Source organism: Silene latifolia, chromosome Y (genome assembly GCF_048544455.1).
Source record: "Silene latifolia isolate original U9 population chromosome Y, ASM4854445v1, whole genome shotgun sequence".
NCBI lineage: Eukaryota > Viridiplantae > Streptophyta > Magnoliopsida > Caryophyllales > Caryophyllaceae > Silene > Silene latifolia.
The window spans coordinates 1,593,006-1,607,026 of NC_133538.1; positions in this window are offsets into that span (position 1 = coordinate 1,593,006).

Consider the following 14,021-nt stretch of genomic DNA (forward strand, 5'->3'; position numbering starts at 1 on the left):
GGGCCAACCGGTTAGCCCACACATTCTTCACATGATTGAGAATGTCGAGAAGCTGGAGGCACTGAATTGTAAAATCAGTGAGAGCATTGTCATTGACCTAATGCTTCATTCTCTTCACGATGGTTTTGCCCTTTTCAGAGCGAACTACTACATGAATTACTTGAAAAAGAGTCCTTATGAGCTACACTCCCTTCTCGTACAGACCGAGAAGGATATGAAATTGAGTGGGAGCATGAAGCAGGATGTTCTCATGATTTCAAACAAGGGTAAAGGTAAGGGCAAGGCTCATGGCGACCTAGCTTTAGGTAAGCCAAAGTTCAAGAAGCCAGGAAACGGTAAGAGTGCGCCTGGTGAGACTAGTGGCTCACAGGGCAAGGAAAAGAGCAAGGGCGGTGACATTGAGTGCCACCATTGTCACAAGACTGGACATTGGAGGAGGAACTGTCCCGTCTACCGTGAGGACATCAAAGCAGGCCGCGTCGTTCCTGTTGGTATGTCATCTTATATTCATATGATTGAGATTAACCATGCAAGTTTTGGAACTTGGGTACTTGATACTGGTTGTGGTTCTCATCTGTGTAATCATTTGCATGGCCTAAAGAACATCATACCTCTCGAAAAAGGTGATGTGGACCTGCGAGTCGGGAATTGAGCACGAGTTGCTGCTGTCTCGAAGGAAAAATATGTAATCCAACTCCCTAATGGTTTTGAGCTATTTTTAAATAACTGTTACTATGTACCCAGTTTGTCTAAGAACATTATTTCTGTTTCCGTACTTGCTAAAGACGGTTTTGCATTTTCAATAAAGGATAATAGTTGTAATTTCTCTTTCAATGAAATGATTTATGGCAAAGAAGTTTCCATGAATGGAATTTACATCTTAGACCAAACCACGGAAGTATTACACGTGAATAATAAGAAAATAAAGGTTGGTGACAAAGATCAAACCTATCTATGGCATTGTCGAATGGGACACATAAATGAGAAACGCGTGAAGAAACTCGTCGATAATGGGACTATTCCCACATTCGATTTTTCTATATATGGCACGTGTGAATCATGTCTCATTGGCAAGATGACTCGAATATCCTTCAAAGGTGTAGGAATGTGCGCTAGTGACCTATTAGGACTCATACATACTGATGTTTGTGGACCTATGTCAATTACCGCTAGAGATGGCTATAGATATTTTATCACTTTCACGGACGATTTGAGTAGATACGGATATGTCTACTTAATGAAGCATAAAAGTGAGTCCTTTGAGAAATTCAAGGAATACCAGAACAGGTTACATAACCAACTGGGTAGAAATGTTAAAGCACTCCGTTTAGATCGGGGTGGCGAATATCTTTCAAATGAGTTTGATCAACACCTTAAAGACTGTGGAATCGTTCTACAGTTAACTCCACCTGGAACACCTCAATTAAATGGTGTGTCCGAACGGAGAAATTGACCCTTACTTGATATGGTTCGATCCATGATGTGTCACACGGTAGTGCATGATTCATTATGGGGTTTTGCTCTTTTGTCAGCTGCTCTTATACTTAACCGAAGTCCGTCTAAAGCTGCCGACAAGACTCCATATGAAATGTGGAAGGGAACGGTCCCTAACTTGTCCTTTATTCGGGTTTGGGGTTGCGAGGCTTATGTCAAGTGGAGACACGAGGATAAGCTCGGCCCGCGATCGGTCAAGACATACTTTATAGGTTATCCTAAAGGAACATTTGGTCATTACTTCTATTCGCCTACCGAACATCGAGTTTTTGTTGCGGCTAGTGCGACGTTCTTAGAGAAAGAATTTCTCGAGAACAAGACGAGTAATAGAACCTTCGAGCTGTCGGAGATTCTAGAACCAACAACCGAGGAAAGGATGGAGGAAGTTGTTCCTCCAACTGATGATACGGTTAATATTCCTGAGGAACCTAGGAGGTCGGGTAGAGTCTCTTATCCTCCGGACAGATACATTGGTATGGTCGAGGAGAATGACGTTTTACTCCAAGAGAGTAATGAACCCGCTACCTATAAAGGTGCCATGACCTGTTCCGACTCAAAGCTATGGCTCGAAGCCATGCAATCCGAGATGGACTCCATGTATGAGAATGACGTATGGGATCTAGTTGATTTACCTAATAAGGTAAAACCTCTACAGTGCAAATGGCTTTACAAAATAAAGCGTTCTGTAGACGCGCAACCAGATACCTATAAGGCCGACTTGTGGCAAAAGGTTTCACTCAAGTGCACGGATTGCATTATGATGAGATTTTTGCACCTGTAGTCATGCTACGTTCCATTAGGATAATCTTAGCGATTGCCGCATTTCATGATTATGAAATTTGGCAAATGGATGTGAAAACCGCCTTCTTAAACGGTTATTTGGAGGAAGAGTTGTACATGGTGCAACCCGAAGGTTTCATAGATCCTGAACATCCTAAGAAAGCATGCAAGCTTACGCGTTCCATTTTTGGACTTAAGCAAGCTTCTCGGAGTTGGAATCATCGTTTCGACCAGGTGATAAAAGAGTATGGTTTCACTCGATCGGTCGAGGAACCATGCTTATATATCAAGTCGAGTGGGAGCAAGATTGTATTCTTGATATTGTATGTCGATGACATACTCTTGATTGGGAATGACATTCCTCTCCTATCTTCGGTTAAAGAATGGATGAAGAACCATTTCCAGATGAAAGATCTGGGTGAGGCACAGCGCATTTTGGGAATCCGTATCTACCGAGATAGATCACGACGGACGTTATCACTTAGTCGAGTCTTATTTGGATAAGATTCTTGAGAAGTTCAAAGATGACCAACTCCAAAAAGGGGAACCTTCCAATGACGACTGGATGCAGTTGAGCAAGTCTCAGTCACCCACGACGCCTGAAGGGATTGAGCGCATGAGTCGTGTTCCTTATGCATCTGCAATAGGATCGATCATGTATGCCATGATATGCACACGTCCAGACGTGGCATATGCATTGAGTATGACGAGTCGGTACCAAAAGACTCCAGGTGAAACACACTGGATAGCTGTCAAAAACATCCTCAAGTACCTACGGAGGACTAAGGATTGTGCATTGACTTATGGAGGCGATACTAAGCTATGCGCAATCGGTTACGCAGATGCTAGCTTCCAAACGGATCGAGATGACTCAAAATCTCAGTCCGGGTTCGTCTTTACTCTTAATGGTGCTACGGTCAGCTGGAAGAGTTCCAAACAGAGTGTTGTAGCAGATTCTACTACTAAATCCGAGTACTATGCCGCTTCGGAGGCAGAAAAGGAAGAGATATGGATGCGTCAATTCTTACAAGGACTTTCGGTAGTTCCTAGTTCGAATGACCCAATCACCATCTATTGTGACAATAGAGGTGCCATCTTCCAGGCTAAGGAGCCAAAGTCTAGCAACAAATCTAGACATGTACATCGGAAAGCTCACCTGATCCATGATTACGTGGAGCAAGAAGAGATAGTGATTGACAAGATTGCGACGGATGATAATATCGCGGATCCTCTCACTAAACCGTTAAATTATGATAAGCATGTAGGACACGTTATTTCCATGGGAATTAAACGTGTTCCTGAGTTGTAGTACTTGATTATGGATTTGATACATTATCTTTTTCATATACTATTTATAACTTCATCGTTTTATTATAATATTTCGTTTTTCATGTGGATTATACTGACAACATTGAACGCCACAAAGTGAACTGAATTACATTATATTTGTTTTTGGTCCGTAATCGCCAATGTGAGCTGATAACTCCGGCTATTATATTGTGCACTCTATTGATAGTGTGTTCAACGAGCCATAAGTCAAACGGTTCACTGATCGATCACAGATGCGAGATTATAACGATACCTCGTAGGACAACTTTTTGTGACAACGTAATGGAGTCCTAAATGTTTAAAAACATTCGGTGCCAGGTCATGGATAGGACATCCATTGTGTTCCTAGAGTCGATTCTTTTGACTATCGACTGTCTCTTGAGATTAAGGCAGTTTTTGGGTGACTTTGGTTTCTTTCTCACGGTCTGCCGTAACTGGAGGCTAAGTAGATTTTTTCTGGGTCATTTCATACTGTGCTTACATCTGCAGGATTCGAGTTGAGGAAAATATCCAACCCTTATCAGCTATAGTTATTTCTCAGGGCTACTCGAGGAGTTATAACTGAAATGCATGGCCATGCTCGAATGTTGATTCGTTTATCAGTTAAGTTACTCTCTAGTCGGGGAAACCATTCTTGATGATGATCGCTTGTAAAATATGACCTTTCTGAATACGGATTTGCTAATTGTTTTACATTGAGTGGGAGAAATTATAGGATATGAGAATCTGTTACCGCAAATACACTTGTGAGGACAAGTGGGAGTTTGTTGGAGCTTGTGTCCTCCACAAATTAGTGTGATAACATTTGTAAATCTCTTACAGCTTCACAAGGGTATACTTCGTATTTTAATCAGTTGATTAACGATTACCTAATAACGGTTGGCTTGCTAGAAAGTTTGACGTTATTATCATACAGATGGCGGTGATCAACTGGTCCCTAAAGGTCACACCTATAGGATGTGTTTGAGATATGTGGTTATAGAAATATAATCACATTGATGCCTTATATGACTAAACAGTTAGTCAATGTGTTGATGAGACAATTATTTAATGAAGATTAAATAATATTAGTTGAGACGAATTAACTATCAATTTGTAAATTGAATATAATAAGTTATATTTAATTAAATGTATGTAATGTTAGCTTGGACGAATTAATCTGTTAATTTGTAATTAAATGTAATCGGTTATATTTAATATCAACAAGTTGAATGTGTCATAGTGGTAATAGTGAGGGTACTCAAACCAAGAGGTCATGGGTTCGATCCTCACTAGATGACAATTTACACATTTTATACATTTTTGGAATAACCGAAAATAAGAAGAAAATTATCATCTTATTTTCGGATATGGGTCGAGAAAAATAAAAAAAAAGAAAACCCTACCCTAATCCATTCCTATACACGGTTTATAGGGGAGTGGGGAGAGTATTTTTCTTACCTAATTTTTCCTAAGTCATTCTTGCCTCCCTCTCATCAGAAAAAACACAAAAACCTAAAATTATTTAGTTAATTTTTGGATCTATTCTAGCATAATCAAAGGGCATATCTCATATCGTCTTGGCTGCAACTGATAGGCGAATATCTACTTTGATATTATTCTTAGGCCTTATTTGCTATGACCGAAGGTTATTTCTAAATCCTATATATAATTTTGTTTATGCAATTTAAATTTTATGACTAGTTTCATCATTATAATTCGTTATAGTCCTTATATTTAAAGGGATGATTTTTCAGTCTCATGTAATATTGGCACCTTTCCTATTGAGAAAGCCTTATGTGACCTAGGAGCCAGTATTAGTGTGATGCCTTTGAGTCTTGCTAGGAGGTTAAACTTGAATAGGTTTGCAGTCATAAACATGAGAGTACAGATGGCTGATCGATCTGCGGTCCAACCAATAGGAGTCTTAGAGGACATTCCCGTGCAAATAGGGAAGTTCTTCTTCCCTGTTGACTTCGTGGTACTAGATATGCCCGAAGATGCCCACATTCCTATTATTCTAGGTAGACCATTCTTGCACACTGCTGGTGTAGTTATTGATGTTGGTTCGGGTACTTTGACCTTTAAGGTAGGGAAGCACTCCATTGTCTTTGCCCAGACAGCTAGGAAGAAAGACCTCATGTGGCCCGTCACTTGCAATACGGTTTCTGAAAAGAAATCTTATTTTATACTTCCTGATATGCCTATCTCTACCTCTGCTCCTGTTGTGACACCTCCGCCCCAGACTGGGAGCAAAGTGGAGGAAGATTCTTCTGTTTTGGACATTGCAGGAGCTGGTTTGGGGATGGAAGAGCCGCATGTCGCTCCAGCTGTGAAGGAGCCAATAGTTTAAAGTGGCGGTCTAGGATGCCTTAGCTATGGCATGGATGAGGAGCCCGAAGATGAGCCAGTCAAAGCAACGGAGTCTGATCTGGATTCCGACGAGTCCGAAGAGGTCATTGAATGGGAAGATGTCCGACAAGTTGATCCGTTGAGTTATGCGGATGCTGGAGCTGAGAAGAGTGCAGCTGAGAAGATGAGCACTATTGAGGCTACCTCTTGTAGCCAGAAGCCGACCAAGTGGGTCATTCCGTGGCCATTCTTGATCAACTATTAGTTGATTACGACTTTTTCAAAAACTATACACTTCATTCCTTTCGTTGAACTTTTTATTGTTTTGTGTGCGCGAGACTTCGCATTTTAAGTTTGCTTAGGATTTTATATACTTTAGACTATTGCTTTGGGTTTTGCGCAATTTTTGGCACGGTATTATGTGCATTTGCAGGTTTATAGACCATATTAGCTCAAGTTCTCGAGCTAATTGAAGAAATCAGAAAGTTACAGCAGGTTTTCCAGTCGATCGACTGACCTCTAGGGTCGATCGACTGGGCTGCGAACTTCAGAAGCTCCTATTGCTGTTCACCTTGGTAGATCGATTGGGTGATGTGGTCGATCGACCACCCAGAGCTGCTGTACCTGTTTTCGATCATTCCCCTGATGTGTTTGATCGATTTGCGGAGTTCAGGGAGTCTTTTCTCCACTTTATCCTCCGCTTAATTTCTGTTTTCTTCTGTTTTATCATTTCTGCACATAATTTTACCGTCCCTATATTTCTTTCTCGGTTTTATGTGTGGTATTGTTGTCTTTTCAGATACCTATTAGTAGCACTGCTGGCTACTGAAACCTCCTAGCTCACGCTGGTTTGGGGAGGTTTCCTTTTGCTGCGCTTAAAGTCTTGTGAGTCTCCATGTCTTCACTTCATGTCTTGTTTACTTAATTTTTTCGCAAATTCCCGGTTTCTTTTTCTTCATTACATGATTTTGCACAATGGGGACATTGTGCGATTTGGTTTGGGGAAGGGTTTTGCGTTGTATTTCATATGTTTTTGCATTCACGTTTACATTTTGTCTTGCATTGTTGTTTAATTTCTCCATATTTACAGAAAATTCAAAAAAAATAAAAAATTTCAAAAATTTCAAAGCTCATTGCACGTTTATTTTAGCATATAAGTTGAGTCGGAACGGTAGTATTTCAATGATGACATTGCATTTGCATCTGTTTTATCGCCGAAGCCTTGCTAATTGACATGTTATTAGTAGAATCAATTGCATAGTCTACGAGTTCTCGTTAATTTATTTGTTGGACTTGAAACTTGACTTTGATTTTTGGCAAACTACATCATTTTCTGAGTTGTTAGAGCTTATAACTGGTGTCATCTATGACCAGTTTATCTAGGATGTGAGTGGTTACTCCTTATGAGACATGTTTCATTAATTTGCATAAATATGAACTTAATCTGCTTAATGCATGTGTGCATTCGGTTTGTGGTTTGTTGACATATGTGGTAGAGGTCCCCTTTTTCTCATTTTGCCCATAAGCTCCACACTGCCAAAAACAGCCTTTTTGTCCCATTGCTACATCCTACATTTAGCCTGCCCTGGTCAAGCTAGTAGTTTAGTTTTTGGGATTGTTACTACGTTTTTGGTGGCATATGCTCATTTTGAGATGAAGTTGGGAAGTTGGAAAAAGGAAAGAAAGAAAGGAACAAGGAAAAAGAAAAGAGAAAAATGATTCGAAAAAGAAAAAGAGAGTGTTGTACTGTTTAATGCAGTCTATCGACTGCTCTACTTGGTCGATCGACCGATGCCGGAGAAGAAAAGAAATCAATTCGCATGATTCAAGTCTTTATTCAAATGGCAATTTTTGCTTCCATGTTTCATTTGTATCTTATGGGGAGTTTATTATTTCGGAGATTGTGAGTTTTGTGCTTGCTATAGCACCGTGTGGATTGAAGTTTGAGCAAGAAGTGGATATTGTCATATGGTTTTTTTACGGTACTAGCTTGATCACCTGTACCTCCACATTCCCATAAATGTTTTGCCTTTCCTGCCCATTACCTCACATATCCCTTATTTACCTCGGCATGTGTCATGGTCATTTGTTCGGTTGGAATGCATATGTACGGTTGTATAGATTACATTCATATTATATTGTAGGCATGTTCTTATAGGTCGTCGTTAGGTGAGTGTCACTAACAAAATGAATTCTTTCTATCTTTCACATATATTCAACTGTATTTATTGAGTGATTTGAGCGACCCGTGAGAGTCCATATTGATAAGTCTCTATAGTTGACGGTTCAGCAGTTTTTGACGACTACATAACTCGTTTGCATGACTCACATTTTTAGTTGATTGTTGGTTGTTGCATTAAATCGGTTTAGGCTTTACATGTGCATTTCGCTCTGAGATTGAACTCGTTCCATTAGGTTTTAGGATCGAGTCTAGTTCTTGCTTGGGGACAAGCAAGGTTTTGGTTTGGGGAAGTATGATGCGTGTCAATTATATGAAATTTTACACCCTATTTTACACGCATTTCAGAGCTCATTTATGTGGTTTAAGGCTACTATTTGTCCCATTTCGTCTACTTTCGTATTTTTATGTAATATTGCAGATTTATGCGGAAATGAGTAGATATTGAACCAAATCCGTTCCCGAGTATCTTGCATTGCATATGACGTGAAGTATTTCCTCAAGGAACGAGCTTGGTGTGCATTTCGAGGCCCAAAGGACAAATCCACGAGGATTTAGAAGTCAAGTATCAGCTAAAGCAGTCGATCGACCGCTACCTATGGTCGATCGACCATACCTTGACTTCCAGGAGCCACTGTTCAAAGCTTACCAGTCGATCGACCGGCCTCAGTGGTCGATCGACCACACCGCTACTTTGACGTGAATTAAAAGATCGAAGAATAGCAAGCCCATAGTAGTTAGGTTTTGGCAATAAGAACTACGTTGTATTCTATATAACGTATGCTAGGTTTTGAGAACGATTATTCAGTTTTTATCAAGCTTTAATCTAGTTTTATTATCAGAAATTCTTTAGGGTTATTTAGTTTATAATCTTTTCCATTCAATAAAAGTTACTTTGGCATTCGGGTTCTTGGATCTTTATTCTCTACAAATTCCGTTCGGTATTCTCCTGCTCTTATTCAGTTTCATTGCTTATATTTCGTTAATAGTATAGAATTGCTAGTTAGTTTCCCGAAGCCGATTATCGTTTCTTGTTATTTGTTATTTAACTATTTCAAGCATGAATCCAGTAGTTTTATTCATTAATATTGTTGTTGTTTTTATCAATACCATGAGTAGCTAAATAGGTTGTGCTAGGATGTAAGGGAACTGTAGATTAGGCGGCATTAGTATAGGGGACCCTGAATCGCGCCATGGTCGATCGACTGGGTACCCTGGTCGATCGACTGGCCTCGTGAGATATGCTTCGTTTTAATTAATTTAATTGCTTTGTTTGACGAATCGAGTGCACGCGACTAGTTGAATGTTTAGGATTTAACCGACCCAATAAAGATCGAAAGATAGGGAAGGGAGATAGCCTACCTAATTAAGATGACTAGATTAACGAGATCGAAAGATAAGTTAGTTTAGCCTTTTAGTCACTTTTCAGGAAGAAAGTTGGTATTAGTGATATTAGGGACCTGTAGCGAGATCGAAAGATGCTACTTGTGAGAGTGGACTGAGAGGACCTCTTATTTTCCCGTCTCACGCGTTTGATTTAGACTTACCTAGATTGCTGCCGCCGAATCTATAGTGAACCGACCATCTTAGCACCTTGTAATCCTTGATTTCATCTACTGTTTAGTTTATTTTACTTTTATTGCCTTAGCTATAGATCACTCAAATCAATCAACCCCCACATATTGTTACCTTAAGACTAGAAATAGACAATTATTAATTACATTCGCCTCCCTGTGGTTCGACCCTGTTACCACTAGCTTCTGTTAGTTTTAATAGGTATTATAAATATTATTTTTGGTACTCACAACGACGGGTATCATGATGCATATACCGCGTCGAATCCACCATCACATGATCATACAAATGTGTAGATACCGGGTATCTGTGGAATCCCTAACAAATACCCGATGATTATGGAACTATAACATGTTTCGGAAATTGCCACGTTTGATCGACAGTTTGTATAACTGTGTGTCGGAAAGCTCAAAAAACGTTTTCGAAAATGAAAAACATATTCACACATTTCAAAAATACCTAGAGTGTTTTATGCATGACGACGGGGTTGCAATGACACTAATTAGAGTCAAAACTGACACCGGACCAAAAACCGACTCAAAATTCAAATCCCAACTCAAACACGAGTCAAATCCGAGTCAAACACAACAAACACACCCGAAATATCACCCACATCTTATTGTACACGGTGCAATCACAATGACCACAAAACATATCCATCAAAACCTAGAATAGAACAAACCAAAAATTCCAAATTTGCAAAAGGGACATGATAGCCCCTTGTGTCGCCAATATACTCGCGCTTCAATGGGTGCGTTTATGGCCACGTCGCCCAAAATGCACAACACCATACATTCCTCTATAAATACCCTTCAAGTACCACCATTTACACTTACGTGAGAGTCCGCCATTTCTTCCTCCCTTAAAATTCTAGACCTCGACTTTTAAAGTAAAAAACCGACACATGTTTTCGGCCTAACGATTGAAAACACGAGCCATACACATTGTTTGTTACCGTTATCGTGCATTAAAAACACTTGACTTACCACTTCGACCAACTACACTCACACTAAACCTAAGCGACACTCCATATTTATAAAATGGTTTTTCAAATAGAGCTTTCCGAGTCATAAGTTTTACACTTCACCGATTTCTCCTCAAGCAGGCAAGCATGTAAGTATGAGGGTTGTAATTAATCCTCTTATTTAATGTTATTTTTACTGTTTTCATGACTTTTAACATCATAAAACATGCATAACACGATTCAAAACTTGGAAAGATCGAGCCAAAACCGAGTTTTAGCCTGAGACAGAAGCTTGTTGTCTAGCTTAAGAGCCCGCGCCTATTCTGGCTTCTCAGGTAAGAACTTAAAGTGTATGAGTTCAACATTCCTCATGTTTTATTTCGTTTTTCTTTCTTTTGTCCAAACGGTTTTTAACATTTCAAATCATTTTTATGATAAACATTTTATACTACTACCAAAATCATCCTTACTTATTTATAACACGACGGTTTTATCCCGTGAAATGATGATATTGTTGGTTAATAACAAACATATGGAGATTTGAACATTTTCATCTCCTATTTCATTAATTTCTCGTTTATTCACATTTGCAAGTATTGTAGTCATATTCATAATCATCCTTGATTCATATATACCATATCGGTTTAATCCCGAGAACGATGATAAATATTAACTAATTACAAAGCAATGAACTTTATACAATCAGCTCATATCAAACACCTTTCATCTTATTTCATTTTTATTTTCTCTTTATCTTAACCATATTGCTTGTCATCCTTGGCTAGCATATATGCCATGTCGATTTAATTCGAGAACGGTGACGAAACGGTCAAGCATACATGTTTTACACTTTTTATTTACAAAACTATTTATGTCAAGCTTGCAAATTCAAACACGACAACGAGTATCATCAACATAATGATGAATATTCCAAGTCATGTTCTACACTTTGTGGACGTAGCCACCTGCACGCCCCAGCCGATCTGTGGGACATACAACGGTTTTTTGAAAGCCATGCTCGGCGGCGTAAAAATAAATGCTTTCGACCGGATCGTTTTAGATCGGTCGGTTTCTTCTCGACAAGGGTCTCAAATCGATTAAAGATGTTCGGAGTCGCCACCAAGCATTTGTGGGATGCTTGGAACCCGTTTGAATCCACTTTATACCTCGGTCAAACGAAGCACAAAGCAGTGTTTGACATAGGTACTAAAGATAAGGAATCGTCCCTCTTTAGCATCCTATTACTAGAATGACTCTCGTACGCCCTAGATAAGGTCGTCCACTATCCAAAGTTTCTGAGTAGGAGGTGAAGGTACGTATTGGGAAGCCCTTTAATCACACACCCAATCCCGCCCACGGTAGCGGCCCCTACTGATCGATCTTGGTTGGTTGAATGCAAAAGTTGATAAAACGGTTTAAATGCATGAATGCGCATCCAATAATTTAAACCTAACACGTGAGAGCTTTCTAAGTCGGTTGATTTAATCTAAGTATCAAGTATAAGATGTCGAGTTGGATTTATTGTTGATTTGCATGCAAGACGGAAATTAAACATCCATTTACCAAATTAGGTTTATGGTGCATAACGTGATCCATTTGTCTTAATAAGAACTTTTCCAAATACGGTTATTGAATGAGCAAGTTAGTCGTCTAATCTGTCCAATATCCGGGTTAATCGAAGTCGGGATCGTCCTAGACTAATGCTGGAAAGGGAACAGACCCTGCACCAGGCAACCAGATGAGGCGCGAGCCTATTGGCGATATAAGGGGGTCTCCCCTGGTTTGAAAATAGGAAAATAAATGTCCTGTTTAGGCGCGGGTCAGTCAACGGTATAAGACGCATTATGACCATTGAAAAAACGTATATAAAACGTATTGAAAATGGGTATTTGGACCCGTTTTGGTTTGAAAGGACCGTTTTGGTCGTATTTGTGTTGAGTTGAGGAATGATACTTGAATAATCATCATTGTTTTAATGATATTCGATGTTGGGTTCGACTTTAGAAACTTAAAATGATTAGTTTTGAAAATAATTATGAACTAATTATTTTAAGTTCATTTGAATATAATTAGTCAATACTCATCATAGTACTCGGGTTAAAATCCGACATGGTATGTAGAACCACGGATGACTTTGTGTTGGTGACTAATACATTTATTTTGAAAATGTAAAGAAATGATGAAAGGCTTTAAAATACCTTCCAAAATGTAAATAAATGAAATAAAAGGCTTTAAAAAACCTCTTAAATGTAATTAACCAAATATTATCATCAAAACACGGATTAAACCGTCATGGTATTAAGAACCAAGGGTGAAAAATGTTTTATGGTTAAAACTTGTAAAAGAAAATAAAATGGGTTTGAAAATACTTGAAATGGTAAAAACCGATTACAAATATAAAAATGAAAAATAGAGGAAAAGAAGAGACCAAACACGGAGTGGACTTAAGGCTGGGCAGGTTGCTTTAGGCGCGAGCCTCTGTGCTACGTAAGTAGCCTCTGCCTCAACCAAAAAGTCTAGTTTTAGCTCATTCTTCCATGTTTTAGACCATGTTATGCATGATTTAGCATGTTAAAGTCATGAAAAAAGTAAAGACATGATAAAAGAAGGATTTTTACACCCTCATACTTACATTCTAGGGTTATGGAGAGAAACCGACGTAAGTGTATCAACTCGTTTGGTCGGAAAAAACTCGGTTTAAAACCGTTTTAGTAAGTAAAAAGAGTGTTTTATTAAGTTTAGTGATGGTGTAGTGGTCGAAATGGTCTGTCAAGTGATTTAATGCAGGATGACGATACCAAACAATGTGTAAGGCTTGTATTTACGATCGGTAGGTCACAAATACGCGTCGGATTGTGACTTAGGAAGTCGAGTCGAGAATTTTAAAGGAGAAGGAGGGGGCGGACACTCGTGTAAGTTCTAAAATGGGGGCATTTGAGGGGTATTTATAGGAAAATGAGTGGTTGTGTGAGTTTTGAGCGACGTGGTCATCTGGGCTGCTCAAAGAGGCGCGAGCAATGTAACACGTCTTTGAGGTGTCTTGTTGCTTTCACACAAATGCAATCATGATTTGTTCTATCCTAGGTTTTGTATGCACATTTTTGGTACTTGACCATACATGAATCCGGGAAATCTTAACATGGAAGCATTTGAATGGTTTGTATTTTGTGTTTGACTCGGGAAATCTTAACATGTCTGGTTTTCCTCCAGCCCTATGTAGCTTTCTCCGGGTCAGTATCAGAGATCAAGGCGTTCGGGTCAAATTGGTTGTCCTTCAGAGCGATGTTGATGATGTCCTCATAATCGAGGTGCTTCATGTTATCCTCTCCAAAGAGGAGAGTGACAGCTTGTCCGTCGAGTCATGAAGAC